Raw genomic sequence first — 19,192 nt, forward strand, 5'->3', positions numbered from 1 at the left:
ACACTGCACTCCCCTAAACACTAAACCACTACCCCAGCACGACCCCCTACACTACACAAACACCACTGCACTACCCTAAACCCTAAGACACTACCCCCAGCACGACCCCCTACACTACCAAAACACCACTGCACTTCCCTAAACCCTAAAGCACTCCCCCCAGCATGACTCCCTACACTACCCAAACACCACTGCACTACCCTAAACCCAAAATATACCCCAGCAAGCCCCCCTACACTACCCACACACCACTGCACTACCCTAAACCCAAAAACTACTCCCAGCAGGACCCCCTACACTACTCAAACATCACTGCACTACCCTAAACCCTAAATCTACCCTCAGCATGACCCCCTACACTACCCAAACACAACTGCACAACCCTAAACCCTAAAACACTACCTCCCGCACGACCCCCTACACTACCCAAACACCACTGCACTACCCTAAACCCTAAAACACTACCCCCAGCACGACCCCGTACACTACACAAACACCACTGGACTACCCTAAAACACTACCCCCTACACTGCAAAAACACCACTGCACTACCCTAAACCCTAAAACACTAACCCCAGCATGACCCCCTACACTACCCAAACACCACTGCACTAGCCTAAACCCTAAAACACTACCCCAAGCAGTATCCCCTACACTACCCAAACACCATTGCACTACCCTAAACCCTAAAACACTACCCCCAGCAGTACCCCCTACACTATCCAAAAACACTGCACTCCCCTAAACCCTAAACCAATACCCCAGCACGACCCCCTACACTACACATACACCACTGCACTACCCTAAACCCTAAGACACTACCCCCAGCACGACCCCCTACACTACCCAATCACCACTGCACTACCCTAAACCCAAAATCTACCCCAGCACGACCCCCTACACTACCCAAAGACCACTGCACTACCCTAAACCCTAAAACACCACCCCCAGCATGACCCCTACACTACCTAAACACCACTGCACTACCTTAAACCCTAAAACACTAACCCCCAGCACGACCCCCTAAACTACCCAAACATCACTGCACTACCCTGAACCCTAAAACATACCCCCAGCACGACCCCTACACTACCCAAACACCACTGCACTACCCTAAACCCAAAATCTACCCTCAGCACTTCCCCCTACACTAACCAAACACAACTGCACTACCCTAAACCGTAAAACACTACCACCAGCACGACCCCCTACACTACCCAAACACCACTGCACTACCATAAACCCTAAAACACTACCCCGCACAACCCCCTATACTACCCAAAAACCACTGCACTACCCTAAACCCTAAAACACGACCCCCTACACTACACAAACACCACTGCACTACCCTAAACCCTAAAACACTACCCCTACACTGCACAAACACCACTGCACTACCCTAAACCCTAAAACACTGCCCCAGCATGACCCACTACATTACCCAAACACCACAGCACTACCCTAATCCCTAAAACACTACCCCAGCAGTGCCACCTATACTACCCAAACACCACTGCACTACCCTAAACCCTAAAACACTACCCCCAGGAGTACCCCCTACACTACCCAAACACCATTTCACTACCCTAAACCCTAAAGCACTCCCCCAGCACGACTCCCTTCACTACCCAAACACCACTGCAATACCCTAAACCCAAAATCTACCCCCAGCACGACCCCCTACACTACCCAATCACCACTGCACTACCCTAAACCCAAAATCTACCCCAGCACGACCCCCTACACTACCCAAAGATCACTGCACTACCCTAAACCCTAAAACACCACCCCCAACACGACCCGTACACTACCTAAACACCACTGCACTACCTTAAACCCTAAAACACTATCCCCCAGCACGACCCCCTAAACTACCCAAAAATCACTGCACTACCCTGAACCCTAAAACATACCCCCAGCACGACCCCTACACTACCCAAACACCACTGCACTACCCTAAACCCCAAATCTACCCTCAGCACTTCCCCCTACACTAACCAAACACAACTGCACTACCCTAAACTGTAAAACACTACCACCAGCACGACCCCCTACACTACCCAAACACCACTGCACTACCATAAACCCTAAAACACTACCCCGCACAACCCCCTATACTACCCAAAAACCACTGTACTACCCTAAACCCTAAAACACGACCCCCTACACTACACAAACACCACTGCACTACCCTAAACCCTAAAACACTACCCCCTACACTGCACAAACACCACTGCACTACCCTAAACCCTAAAATACTACCCCAGCACGACCCCCTACATTACCCAAACACCACAGCACTACCCTAATCCCTAAAACACTATCCCAGCAGTGCCACCTATACTACCCAAACACCACTGCACTACCCTAAACCCTAAAACACTACCCCCAAGAGTACCCCCTACACTACACAAACACCATTTCACTATCCTAAACCCTAAAACACTACCCCCAGCAGTACCCCCTACACTACCCAAACAACACTGCACTCCCCTAAACACTAAACCACTTCCCCAGCACGACCCCCTACACTACACAAACACCCCTGCACTACCCTAAACCCTAAAGCACTCCCCCCAGCACGACTCCCTACACTACCCAAGCACCACTGCACTACCCTAAACCCAAAATCTACCCCCAGCAAGAACCCCTACATTACCCAAACACCACTGCACTACCCTAAACCCAAAATCTACCCCCAGCATGACCCCCTACACTACCCAAACACCACTGCACTACCATGAACCCTAAAACACTATCCCCGCACAACCCCCTACACTACCTAAAAACCACTGCACTACCCTAAACCCTAAAACACGACCCTCTACACTACACAAACACCGCTGCACTACCCTAAACCCTAAAACACTACCCCCAGCATGACCCGTACACTACACAAACACCACTGCACTGCCCTAAACCCTAAAACACTACCCCCTACACTGCACAAACACCACTGCACTACCCTAAACCCTAAAACACTACCCCAGCACAACCCCCTACATTACCAAAACACCACTGCACTACCCTAAACCCTAAAACACTACCCCCGGCAGTGCCACCTATACTACCAAAATACCACTGCACTACCCTAAACCCTAAAACACTACCCCCAGGAGTACCCCCTACACTACCCAAACACAATTGCACTACCCTAAACCCTAAAATACTACCCCCAGCAGTACCCTCTACACTACCCAAAAAACACTGCACTCCCCTAAACACTAAACCACTTCCCCAGCACGACCCCCTACACTACACAAACACCACTGCACTACCCTAAACCCTAAGACACTACCCCCAGAACGACCCCTACACTACCCAAACACCACTGCACTACCCTAAACCCTAAAGCACTCCCCCCAGCACGACTCCCTACACTACCCAAAAACCACTGCACTACACTAAACCCTAAAACACGTCCCCCTACACTACCAAAAAAAATGCACTCCCTTAAACACTAAACCACTACCCCAACACGACCCCCTACACTACACAAACACCACTGCACTACCCTAAACCCTAAATCTACCCTCAGCATGACCCCCTACACTACCCAAACACAACTGCACCACCCTAAACCCTAAAACACTACCTCCAGCACGACCCCCTACACTACCCAAACACCACTGCACTACCCTAAACCCTAAAACACTACCCCCAGCACGACCCCGTACACTACACAAACACCACTGGACTACCCTAAACCCTAAAACACTACCCCCTACACTGCAAAAACACCACTGCACTACCCTAAACCCTAAAACACTACCCCCAGCATGACCCCCTACACTACCCAAACACCACTGCACTAGCCTAAACCCTAAAACACTACCCCAAGCAGTGTCCCCTACACTACCCAAACACCATTGCGCTACCCTAAACCCTAAAACAGTACCCCCAGCAGTACCCTACACTACCCAAAAAACACTGCACTCCCCTAAACCCTAAACCACTACCCCAGCACGACCCCCTACACTACACATACACCACTGCACTACCCTAAACCCTAAGACACTACCCCCAGCACGACCCCCTACACTACCCAAACACAACTGCACTACCCTAACCCTAAAGCACTCCCCCAGCACAACTCCCTTCATTACCCAAACACCACTGCAATACCCTAAACCCAAAATCTACCCCCAGCACGACCCCCTACACTACCCAATCACCACTGCACTACCCTAAACCCAAAATCTACCCCAGCACGACCCCCTACACTACCCAAAGACCACTGCACTACCCTAAACCCTAAAACACCACCCCCAGCACGACCCCTACACTACCTAAACACCACTGCGCTACCTTAAACCCTAAAACACTAACCCCCAGCACGACCCCCTAAACTACCCAAACATCACTGCACTACCCTGAACCCTAAAACATACCCCCAGCACGACCCCTACACTACCCAAACACCACTGCACTACCCTAAACCCAAAATCTACCCTCAGCACTTCCCCCTACACTAACCAAACACAACTGCACTACCCTAAACCGTAAAACACTACCACCAGCACGACCCCCTACACTACCCAAACACCACTGCACTACCATAAACCCTAAAACACTACCCCGCACAACCCCCTATACTACCCAAAAACCACTGCACTACCCTAAACCCTAAAACACGACCCCCTACACTACACAAACACCACTGCACTACCCTAAACCCTAAAACACTACCCCCTACACTGCACAAACACCACTGCACTACCCTAAGCCCTAAAACACTACCCCAGCACGACCCCCTACATTACCCAAACACCACAGCACTACCCTAATCCCTAAAACACTACCCCAGCAGTACCACCTATACTACCCAAACACCACTGCACTACCCTAAACCCTAAAACACTACCCCCAGGAGCACCCCCTACACTACCCAAACACCATTTCACTACCCTAAACCCTAAAACACTACCCCCAGCAGTACCCCCTACACTACTCAAAAAACACTGCACTCCCCTAAACACTAAACCACTTCCCCAGCACGACCCCCTACACTACACAAACACCACTGCACTACCCTAAACCCTAAGGCACAACCCCCAGCACGACCCCCTACACTACCCAAACACCACAGCACTACCCTAAACCCTAAAGCACTCCCCCCAGCACGCCTCCCTACACTACCCAAACACCACTGCACTACCCTAAACCCAAAATCTACCCCCAGCAAGAACCCCTGCACTACCCAAACACCACTGCACTACCCTAAACCCCACATCTACCCCCAGCACGACCCCCTACACTACCCAAACACCACTGCACTACCATGAACCCTAAAACACTGCCCCCGCACAACCCCCTACACTACCTAAAAACCACTGCACTACCCTAAACCCTAAAACACGACCCCCTACACTACACATACACCGCTGCACTACCCTAAACCCTAAAACACTACCCCCAGCACGACCCGTACACTACACAAACACCACTGCACTACCCTAAAACACTACCCCCTACACTGCACAGACACCACTGCACTACCCTAAACCCTAAAACACTACCCCAGCACAACCCCCTACATTACCAAAACACAACTGCACTACCCTAAACCCTAAAACACTACCCCCGGCAGTGCCACCTATACTACCAAAACACCACTGCACTACCCTAAACCCTAAAACACTACCCCCAGGAGTACCCCCTACACTACCCAAACACAATTGCACTACCCTAAACCCTTAAACACTACCCCCAGCAGTACCCCCTACACTACCCAAAAAACACTGCACTCCCCTAAACACTAAACCACTTCCCCAGCACGACCCCGTACACTACACAAACACCACTGGACTACCCTAAACCCTAAAACACTACCCCCTACACTGCAAAAACACCACTGCACTACCCTAAAACACTACCCCCAGCATGACCCCCTACACTACCCAAACACCACTGCACTAGCCTAAACCCTAAAACACTACCCCAAGCAGTGTCCCCTACACTACCCAAACACCATTGCGCTACCCTAAACCCTAAAACAGTACCCCCAGCAGTACCCCCTACACTACCCAAAAAACACTGCACTCCCCTAAACCCTAAACCACTACCCCAGCACGACCCCCTACACTACACATACACCACTGCACTACCCTAAACCCTAAGACACTACCCCCAGCACGACCCCCTACACTACCCAAACACCACTGCACTACCCTAACCCTAAAGCACTCCCCCAGCACAACTCCCTTCATTACCCAAACACCACTGCAATACCCTAAACCCAAAATCTACCCCCAGCACGACCCCCTACACTACCCAATCACCACTGCACTACCCTAAACCCAAATTCTACCCCAGCACGACCCCCTACACTAGCCAAAGACCACTGCACTACCCTAAACCCTAAAACACCACCCCCAGCACGACCTCTACACTACCTAAACACCACTGCACTGCCTTAAACCCTAAAACACTAACCCCCAGCACGACCCCCTAAACTACCCAAAATTCACTGCACTACCCTGAACCCTAAAACATACCCCCAGCACGACCCCTACACTACCCAAACACCACTGCACTACCCTAAACCCAAAATCTACCCTCAGCACTTCCCCCTACACTAACCAAACACAACTGCACTACCCTAAACCGTATAACACTACCACCAGCACGACCCCCTACACTACCCAAACACCACTGCACTACCATAAACCCTAAAACACTACCCCGCACAACCCCCTATACTACCCAAAAACCACTGCACTACCCTAAACCCTAAAACACGACCCCCTACACTACACAAACACCACTGAACTACCCTAAACCCTAAAACACTACCCCCTACACTGCACAAACACCACTGCACTACCCTAAGCCCTAAAACACTACCCCAGCACGACCCCCTACGTTACCCAAACACCACAGCACTACCCTAATCCCTAAAACACTACCCCAGCAGTACCACCTATACTACCAAAACACCACTGCACTACCCTAAACCCTAAAACACTACCCCCAGGAGCACCCCCTACACTACCCAAACACCATTTCACTACCCTAAACCCTAAAACACTACCCCCAGCAGTACCCCCTACACTACTCAAAAAACACTGCACTCCCCTAAACACTAAACCACTTCCCCAGCACGACCCCCTACACTACACAAACACCACTGCACTACCCTAAACCCTAAGGCACAACCCCCAGCACGACCCCCTACACTACCCAAACACCACAGCACTACCCTAAACCCTAAAGCACTCCCCCCAGCACGCCTCCCTACACTACCCAAACACCACTGCACTACCCTAAACCCAAAATCTACCCCCAGCAAGAACCCCTGCACTACCCAAACACCACTGCACTACCCTAAACCCCACATCTACCCCCAGCACGACCCCCTACACTACCCAAACACCACTGCACTACCATGAACCCTAAAACACTACCCCCGCACAACCCCCTACACTACCTAAAAACCACTGCACTACCCTAAACCCTAAAACACTACCCCCAGCACGACCCGTACACTACACAAACACCACTGCACTACCCTAAAACACTACCCCCTACACTGCACTACCCTAAACCCTAAAACACTACCCCAGCACAACCCCCTACATTACCAAAACACAACTGCACTACCCTAAACCCTAAAACACTACCCCCGGCAGTGCCACCTATACTACCAAAACACCACTGCACTACCCTAAACCCTAAAACACTACCCCCAGGAGTACCCCCTACACTACCCAAACACAATTGCACTACCCTAAACCCTTAAACACTACCCCCAGCAGTACCCCCTACACTACCCAAAAAACACTGCACTCCCCTAAACACTAAACCACTTCCCCAGCACGACCCCCTACACTACACAAACACCACTGCACTACCCTAAACCCTAAGACACTACCCCCAGAACGACCCCCTACACTACCCAAACACCACTGCACTACCCTAAACCCTAAAGCACTCCCCCCAGCACGATTCCCTACACTACCCAAACACCACTGCACTACCCTAAACCCAAAATCTACACCCAGCAAGACCCCCTACACTACCCAAACACCACAGCACTACCCTAAACCCAAAATCTACCCCCAGCACGACCCCCTACACTACCCAAACACCACTGCACAACCCCAAACCCTAGATCTACCCTCAGCATGACCCCCTACACTACCCAAACACAACTGCACTACCCTAAACTCTAAAACACTACCCCCAGCATGACGCCCTACACTACCCAAACACCACTGCACTACCTTAAACCCTAAAACACTACCCCCGCACGACCCCCTACACTACTCAAAGACCACTGCACTACCATAAACCCTAAAACACTACCCCCGCATGACCCCCTACACTCCCCAAAGACCACTGCACTACCCTAATCCCTAAAACACGACCCCCCTACACTACACAAACACTGCTGCACTACCCTAAACCCAAAATCTACCCCTAGCAAGACCCCCTACACTACCCAAACACCACTGCACTACCCTAAACCCAAAATCTACCCCCAGCACGATCCCCCTACACTACCCAAACACCACTGCACTACCCTAAACCCTAAAACACTACCCACAGCACGACCCCCTACACTACCCAAACACCACTGCACTACCATGAACCCTAAAACACTACCCCCGCACAACCCCCTACACTACCCAAAAACCACTGCACTACCCTAAACCCTAAAACACGACCCCCTACACTACACAAACACCGCTGCACTACCCTAAACCCTAAAACACTACCCCCAGCACGACCCGTACACTACACAAACACCACTGCACTACCCTAAACCCTAAAACACTACCCCCTACACTGCACAAACACCACTGCACTACCTTAAACCCTAAAACACTGCCCCCAGCACAACCCCCTACATTTCCCAAACATAGGGTGGCCAGACGTCCCGGTTTTGCCCGGACGGTCCCCGTTTTTTGTGAAATGTCCCCTGTCCCAACACTGTACTCCAATGGAGTCAAATGTCCCCGTTTTAGAACAGTGTCCGGGTTGAACAAAGAAATGTCCCGGTTTTTCACTGTTCCGGTTGCGCGCATGCTTTGTTTGCACAGCTTGGTGACGTCACTGAGGTGAGCGCTGTCGCAGGAAGGGAAATCCTTTGAAGAGAGACATGTTCTCTCGGGATTTCCCTTCTCTTTGTCTACACAGCGCCACCTACGTCATCATGCAGCTGGTTAGAACCACCTGTCACCGGCATGACCCTGATTTTACAGCCTGCAGCAATCCATCATGACCCTGCTCTGCCTTAAAGCGAGCGAGGGTCAGACAGTCTCAAACTACAGCAGAATCCAGCAGCAGCTTCGTGACGCCTTTGTGACGCCTCCCCAGCCCTACCAGCACCGTTGGGACACTGCCTTGCATCAGAGCTGCATCATCCAGGAATCCTTGCCCTCCCAGCCTGCAAGCCCGCAACGTAAGTATTTTAACCCTGAGAGTTTTATATCTTATATCAGGGCCGGCTTTAGGGCAGTGCGACCGGTGCCACCGCACCAGTGCTGGCTTCCTGGGGGCGCCGTGTTTGAAAGTTCATTATGCTTTTGAAGCACCTGCTGCAGCGTTTCTTTCCCCCAGCAATTACCAGGCCTCACATAAATGTCAAGAGTGTGATTAATTATCTTCCCGGAGAGAGATCAGCATTTTGTATAGTTGAGGTTTTGACTTGGCTGAAGTTAGTGCAGAGGGTTAATATGCCTGCTGCAAAGAACGTGTACCAAGTAGATTACAGAGTACGTATGATGTAAACAGATCAGCAGGGTTACTGCTTTCAAAAGAGACATTTTTTTGCTACTTGCAATTTATAACTTAAAGTCCTAATATAGAATAGTGAGCTATTAACTTTCATCCTAGAACTGCATACACACTGCAAAGTATACATTATTAGAACATTGATTAATGTTTCAAAAAGGGTTAATCTGGCTAGAAATCGATTCTTAATATTAAAGAAAACTCCCAACTATGCTGTTTCTTTTTCGACTCTGCGTTTGTGCTTCTCCACACCAAGCACTCTTAGACTATACTGCCTACCAGTATGGATGACATGTGACTCCTACACTTTCTGTCCTTTGGCTTATGTAACATTTCCTATACACTGATTTACACACGTATGATTGATTGTCTCTGTGTAATGTGTGTGTAATGCAAAGTGCTTGGACACCCTACACTGGTATGAGTGGCGCTATATAACTAATTCAATGCATCTGATAGAGTGTGGTTATGGTGACTTGGTCACTGTTAAAGGGTGCTAGTGAGAGAATCCGTGGTGGAGGTGGTCATTGGGGGGGGGGGCAACAAACATTGTCGCACAGGGCGCCACCAGCACTAAAGCCAGCCCTGTCTTATATGTTCTAAACTATTTACTTATTTACTATGCTAATGTGCGTAAATGTTTCCACGTAAACGTGAGCCCCATTGACAATATCATTTTAAACGTTGCATTTCTGATTCGGATACACTGCATATATTTTTGTACACTATGTAAGTATAAACCCTCGTGCCAGAAGCAAAGCAAACAGCAAAAAATAACGGAAAATAACTTCTTTATATAGCACTTTTGTGGTTTCTAGGCGCTGCAACAAATAGTTTTGGTACTTTGTAATGTTGCTCAGCTTTTTTTGTACCCTTGACTATTGATATCTGTGAGAAGAAAGGGTGTACTTGCTGAAATACAACTTTTAATATAAGGTATTTACAGAATAGAATTGTTTGCGTTATAGAGTTGCCAGTTCTTTCAACTCATGTTGACTATTTCTTTTTTCACATGGGTGTGTGGTTTGTTACTTTGGGTTATTATGATTTCTTCGTTCATCTCTCATTGTTTAATTGCAGCAATCTGAGCTTCAGTCCATTATCAGTATTATGTTTTGTAGTAGTTGATATCTTTGTTTCTTGTTGGAGGTTTTGCCTATCTCTGATTGTTAGTATGGGTGTCTCTCAGGTATTTTGTTTGTGCCTGTGCTGTTCGCATTTGACATTTGTTTGGCAGCAGACGTCAGGCACCCACCCTTTAGGAGACACTATATATTTTACCGCATTTAAATAATGGTGGTAATACGGCATGGCATCAGGCACGCAATTACACCGCATCATAGAGTGCTGGTGATACCGCAGGTTATTCACATTTTCCCATTCCATTTTCTACCAACCGGAGGTAATGCTCAGAGGTAACATAAATACCACCACAGATATTACCTCCAGATCTTGCTCTCAGGTCCAAATGAAGTGCATCTAATGTGTGGCGTCATTGTACAATTCTGCCACATAATTATACACGCATCTGCCTGCTGTGTGATATTCCTAGAACCACTACATCTGATATGTACTAGGACTTCTCAGCGATCCCATTTGAATCTACCCTGGTGTTCACCGTGTATGAGTCTTCTAGACCCCTTATGTCTGACATGGATTCTGTCTCTTCCTCTTCTAGATACCATAGATCTGCTATTGTTTTCCTGGTGTGTGCCTTTTGTAGATTCCTTATATCTGCCCTGTCTTGTAGACCACTTAGAACAGCTATGGTTTGCATAGTGTGTGTCCCTTCTCGATCCCTGTCATGGATTTTGACTGTCCACAGGTCCAACCTGATAAACATATGTTTTCTTAATTCCAGTAGATATGCACCCGTTCATCTGATATGTGGGGTCCCTTGAATCCGCCAGACCGTGTACTTTCACATATTTCAACATAATGCTGCTTTGCATGCTAGCATGCACAAGGCCTGGCTGCAAATTTGCTAAAGTTTCTTTCTAGACGAGAACAGAATGGATGGCAGACAGGCATCTTTCTAACATGGACATTTCTTTATATAGCAAGGGCCATACTTATGATGGGGGTTGTGGTGCTTTTGCTCCACGCAATGTGGTGCATGTGTTAGACAACCCCCAAATGCGATTCATCAAGCCATGCAATGCCACCTTGCTGGTCCCCGAGTGGCTTGATAAATCAGGAGTAATGTTCCGCAATTGCTGCATTGCGTTGCGTTACTCTGCCATGGGAAGGAGGTCTATGGGCACTGCGTGGGTGTTCCCGTGAAATTTCCATGGATTTTGACGCACTCCCAGATTTACCACTGCTGGTCAATTTGGGAATGTGCCAAAATGCTACACACCCTTCACATTCTTCACACTACAAACCGGATAGCAATGAATTATCTGAAAAGCCCAGGACTGCGTCAATGTGTTCTCGGTGCCATTGTGTGGCATGTCTGGTTACATGTCCCTGTGCCATCTTAAAACACAGAAAGGATAGCTAGCTCCCTACCTACCGGAGAGATGCCTAAGCGACAGTGTTCCGTCAGCGAGGAGATGCAAAGATCTTTCCCCTTTCTGAGCAAGGTCGGGAACAGTAATGCCACCATGCTCTGCAAGATCTGCAAATCTACATTCTCCATTAGCCATGGTGGAAAGGCTAATATAAAGGAGCACATACAGACAAAAAAACACAAGTTCTCGGCCGAATCTTCAAGCAGCACCAGCAACATTACCACTTTTTTGGGTAAGGCAACCCCTGGACATGCTGAACTCAGTAGGGCTGCTGCTGAAGGTACATTAGCATATCATCTTGCTAAACATAACCACAGTTTTCGGTCAATGGACTGTACATCAGCATTGATTCGGAAACTGTACGATGAAAAGTTTTGCTGTGCTCGCACCAAGACTGAAGCCTTGATTACAAAAGTACTAGCTCCTCTCGCAATGATGGACCTTAATTCTGACTTGAGTAGTATTGCTTGTATATCTGTGTCTATTGATGCTTCCAATAGGAAAGAAGTTAAATTGATACCAATTGTGATTAGGTATTTCAAGTATTTTGAGGGTGTTAAGGTGAAAATTTTAGAGTTTACCTCAGTTCCTGGTGAAACATCTGCAATACTCTTTGAACAACTGTACCATGCCCTTCAAAAGTGTAATTTGCTTGAAAAAGTAGTTGGGTTTTGTGCGGATAATACTAATACAAACTTTGGGGGAAAGGTTAGAGCCGTAAAGAACAATGTTTTCTGTAAGCTTAAGGAAGCTGTTCCTCATACTAAAGTACTTGGGATAGGTTGTGCGGCACACATTGTCCATAATGCAGTGCAAACCGCTGCTGATGGGCTGCCAATGGACATCGAATCTTTTGTGTTAAAATTGTACAAATATTTCCACATTTACACTGTCCGAACTGAACAATTGAAAGAATTTTGTGAGTTTGTTGATATAGATTATCAACGACTCCTAAGTACAAGCAACACTCGCTGGCTTTCCCTACTGCCTGCAGTTGACAGGGTGCTAAAACTGTTCCCAGCCCTACGTTCGTATTTTTTGTCCTAAGCAAATCCCCCAACAGCAATTGTCAAGTTTTTTGAAAACCCTCTTGCTGAAATCTGGCTCTGGTTTTTGCGCAACCAACTGGCTCTTTTTAGTGACACAATAAAGAAGATGGAGAAGCAGCATGCAAATGCCATAGATGTTGCAAGACAAATAACACAATTAATAGAAAAATTGAAGGAAAGGAGAGATGCCTGCTTCATGGGCCTTAGGGTGAAGGAGCTTATTAAATCCCTCAAAGAACAAGGACTCTCACCAGAAACAAAAATATGTCACTCTGTATGTGCTTTCAACAATTGCAGTATTGATTACTTGGAAGAGTGGGGGGCATTTTATTCTGACTTGAACTCTTTTTCCTGGATCCTTCTTGATGCTGTTCCCGCCTGGGATAATGTTGAAATGTCTCTGTTATTTGTACAATCTGTGTCAAGCACACTTGAGATAGATGAAATGGAGCTTTTTGATGAAGTCACCTGTGCACGAAAATACACAGCAGATAGACTTGCCGCATGGAATGACCAGAAGAAGACTGCAGAGGATCGGTGGGTGGAAATATTCACCCATTTCCAAACTCTTAATATGACATTTAAGAACATTGGCATGATGGTCCAGTTTGCATTATGTCTGCCAGGAACTAATGCTCCAGTGGAAAGAATTTTTTCCATTATGAATAACACGTGGACTGATGAAAGAAATCGAATGGAACTGGAGACTCTAAAAGCCTTGTTGATCACAAGGGTCAACTTTGAACAAAGCTGCATTGAGTTCCATAATCGGTTAATGCAAGACAATATGGTGCTGCAGCAAATCCATTCTTCAGATAAGTACTGTGCAATGCAACAATAGGCCTTGTACATCAAACAGCATTTTTAGCTGTCTTTCAGTTTGGTCCTACTTTATGGATTTTTACCCTGTGTATATAATTTTTCAAGCAAGAATGTCTTTAAATGTGAAAGTTTTTTTTTAAATAAAGCAAACATTATTTATATTTCAGTCAACTGCGCTGAACGTAGGGGGAGTGCTTTATGGGAAGGAGTATTCTACAAACAGCAGTATCTGATTTTGACGATGACAGAATGTGTGTGTGTATATGTGTGTGTATATGTATATATATATATATATATATATCAAACTCGCTAGCGATGCACTCGTTCACTTCCTCGTGGCAAAAACAAGAGCACAAACTCCTCTTCGATTGTGCAATTTTCTTTATTGTTCAGTTAACAATCCCAATATATATACTTATCTAATAAGAAAACAAACTTGGACTAAAGCAAATGTTGAGGCAAAGTCTGTTTAAATGGAATTAATGGTTACTGCCTATAAAAGACCTCTGATTTGTCATCTGTAATGCTTCATCTCGGTCTTGGAGGGAGCTGTCGTAGTCCTTTTTCTATGTTTATCACAGCTGTCAAATAGTCCTACTTTTATGTCGCTGGTTACTGCAAACCTTAGTCCTACTTCTATGTCTATGACCTGTCCCCGTTTTTTGTTTTGAGAATCTGGTCACCCTACCCAAACACCACTGCACTACCCTAAACCCTAAAACACTACCCCCAGCAGTGCCACCTATACTACCCAAACACCACTGCACTACCCTAAACCCTAAAACACTACCCCCAGGAGTACCCCCTACACTACCCAAACACCATTGCACTACCCTAAACCCTAAAACACTACCCCCAGCAGTACCCCCTACACTACCCAAAAAACACTGCACTCCCCTAAACACTAAACCACTTCCCCAGCATGACCCCCTACACTACACAAACACCACTGCACTACCATAAACCCTAAGACACTACCCCCAGAACGACCCCCTACACTACCCAAACACCACTGAACTACCCTAAACCCTAAAGCACTCCCCCAGCACGACTCCCTACACTACCCAAACATCACTGCAGTACTCTAAACCCAAAATCTACCCCCAGCAAGACCCCCTACACGACCCAAACACCACAGCACTACCCTAAACCCAAAATATACGCCCAGCACAACCCCCTACACTACCCAAACACCACTGCACTACCCCAACCCTAAATCTACCCTCAGCATGACCCCCTACACTACCCAAACACAACTTCACTACCCTAAACTCTAAAACACTACCCCCAGCACGACGCCCTACACTACCCAAACACCACTGCACTACTATAAACCCTAAAACACTACCCCAGCACGACCCCCTTCACTACCCAAAGACCACTGCACTACCATAAACCCTAAAACACTACCCCCGCATGACCCCCTACACTACCCAAAGACCACTGCACTACCCTAAACCCTAAAACACGACCCCCTACACTACACAAACACCGCTGCACTACCCGAAACCCTAAAACACTACACCTACACTGCACAAACACCACTGCACTACCCTAATCCCACAAACACTACCCCCAGCATGACCCCCTACACTACCCAAACATCACTACACCAGCCTAAACCCTAAAACACTACCCCAAGCAGTACCCCCTACACTACCCAAACACCATTGCACTACCCTAAACCCTAAATCTACCCTCAGCATGACCCCCTACACTACCCAAACACACCTGCACTACCCTAAACTCTAAAACACTACCCCCAGCACGACGCCCTACACTACCCAAACACCACTGCACTACCATAAACCCTAAAACACTACCCCCGCACGACCCCCTACACTACCCAAAGACCACTGCACTACCCTAAACCCTAAAACACGACCCCCTTCACTACACAAACACCGCTGTTCTACCCTAAACACTGAAACACTACCCGCAGCACGACCCCGTACACTACACAAACACCAATGCACTGCCCTAATCCCTAAAACACTACCCCCAGCATGACCCCCTACACTACACAAACACCACTGCACTACCATAAACCCTAAATCTACCCCAAGCATGACCCCCTACACTACACAAACATCACTGCACTACCCTAATCCCTAAAAAACTACCACCAGCACGACCCTCTACACTACACAACTACCGCTGCACTACCCTAAACCTTAAAACACTACACCCAGCACGACCCTGTACACTACACAAACACCAATGCACTACCCTAATCCCTAAAACACTACCCCCAGCATGACCCCCTACACTACACAAAGACCACTGCACTACCATAAACCCTAAATCTACCCCAAGCATGACCCCCTACAATACACAAACATCACTGCACTACCCTAATCCCTAAAACACTACCACCAGCACGACCCTCTACAATACACAAACACCACTGCACTGCCCTAAACCCTGAAACACCAGCCCCAGCAAGACCCCTTACACTTCCCGAACAACACTACACTAAACCCTGAAACACCACCCCCAGCAAGACCCCCTACACTGCCCTAACACCACTCCACTGCCCTGAACCCTGAAACATTGCCCCCTGCATGACCCCCTACACTGCCCAAGCACCACTGCACTGCCCTAAACCCTGAAACACCAACCCTGCATGACCCCTACACTGCCCGAACACCACTGCTCTGCCCTAAACCCTAAAACACCACCCTCAGCACGACCACCTACACTGCCCGAACACCACTGCACTGCCCTAAAACACCACCCCCAGCACGACCCCCTACACTGCCCGAACACCACTGCACTGCCCTAAACCATAAAACACCACCAACAGCAAGACCCCCTACACTGCCAAACACCACTGCACTGCCCTAAACCATAAAACACCACCTCCAGCACGACACTCTACACTGCCCGAACACCACTGCACAGCCCTAAACCCTAAAACACCACCCCCAGCACGACCCCCTATATTGCCCGAACACCACAGCACTGCTCTAAACCCTAAAACACTACCCCAGCATGACCCCCTACACTACACAAACACCACTGCACTACCCTAAACCCTAAAACACTACCGCCAGCACGACCCCCTACACTACACAAACAGCACTACACTACCCTAAACCCTAAAACACTACCCCCTACACTGCAAAAACACCACTGCACTATCCTAAACCCTAAAACACCACCCCCAGCATGACCCCTACACTACCTAAACATCACTGCACTACCTTGAACCCTAAAGCACTAACCCCCAGCATGACCCCCTAAACTACCCAGACATCACTGCACTACCCTAAACCCTAAAACATACCCCTCAGCACGACCCCCTACACTACCCAAACACCACTGCACTACCCTGAACCCAAAATCTACCCTCAGCACTTCCCCCTACACTAACCAAACACAACTGCACTACCCTAAACCCTAAAACACTACCACCAGCACGACCCCCTACACTAAACAAACACCACTGCACTACCATAAACCCTAAAACACTACATCCGCACAACCCCCTACACTACCCAAAGACCACTGCACTACCATAAACCCTAAAACACTACCCCCTCATGACCCCCTACACTACCCAAAGACCACTGCACTACCCTAAACCCTAAAACACGACCCCCTACACTACACAAACACCGCTGCACTACCCGAAACCCTAAAACACTACCCCTACACTGCACAAACACCACTGCACTACCCTAATCCCACAAACACTATCCCCAGCATGACCCCCTACACTACCCAAACATCACTACACCAGCCTAAACCCTAAAACACTACCCCAAGCAGTACCCCCTACACTACCCAAACACCATTGCACTACCCTAAACCCTAAATCTACCCTCAGCATGACCCCCTACACTACCCAAACACACCTGCACTACCCTAAACTCTAAAACACTACCCCCAGCACGACGCCCTACACTACCCAAACACCACTGCACTACCATAAACCCTAAAACACTACCCCCGCACGACCCCCTACACTACCCAAAGACCACTGCACTACCCTAAACCCTAAAACACGACCCCCTACACTACACAAACACCGCTGCACTACCCTAAACACTAAAACACTACCCCCAGCACGACCCCGTACACTACACAAACACCAATGCACTGCCCTAATCCCTAAAACACTACCCCCAGCATGACCCCCTACACTACACAAACACCACTGCACTACCATAAACCCTAAATCTACCCCAAGCATGACCCCCTACACTACACAAACATCACTGCACTACCCTAATCCCTAAAACACTACCACCAGCACGACCCTCTACACTACACAACTACCGCTGCACTACCCTAAACCTTAAAACACTACACCCAGCACGACCCCGTACACTACACAAACACCAATGCACTACCCTAATCCCTAATACACTACCCCCAGCATGACCCCCTACACTACACAAAGACCACTGCACTACCATAAACCCTAAATCTACCCCAAGCATGACCCCCTACAATACACAAACATCATTGCACTACCCTAATCCCTAAAACACTACCACCAGCACGACCCTCTACAATACACAAACACCACTGCACTACCCTAAACACTGAAACACCTGCCCCAGCACGACCCCCTACATTGCCCGAACACCACTGCACTGCCCTAAACCCTGAAACACCAGCCCCAGCAAGACCCCTTACACTTCCCGAACAACACTACACTAAACCCTGAAACACCACCCCCAGCAAGACCCCCTACACCGCCCTAACACCACTGCACTGCCCTGAACCCTGAAACATTGCCCCCTGCATGACCCCCTACACTGCCCAAGCACCACTACACTGCCCTAAACCCTGAAACACCAACCCTGCACGACCCCTACACTGCCCGAACACCACTGCTCTGCCCTAAACCCTAAAACACCACCCTCAGCACGACCACCTACACTGCCCGAACACCACTGCACTGCCCTAAAACACCACCCCCAGCACGACCCCCTACACTGCCCGAACACCACTGCACTGCCCTAAACCATAAAACACCACCAACAGCAAGACCCCCTACACTGCCAAACACCACTGCACTGCCCTAAACCATAAAACACCACCTCCAGCACGACCCTC

The sequence above is a fragment of the Triturus cristatus genome, chromosome 1_1, assembly GCF_964204655.1.
Source record: "Triturus cristatus chromosome 1_1, aTriCri1.1, whole genome shotgun sequence".
Lineage (NCBI taxonomy): Eukaryota > Metazoa > Chordata > Amphibia > Caudata > Salamandridae > Triturus > Triturus cristatus.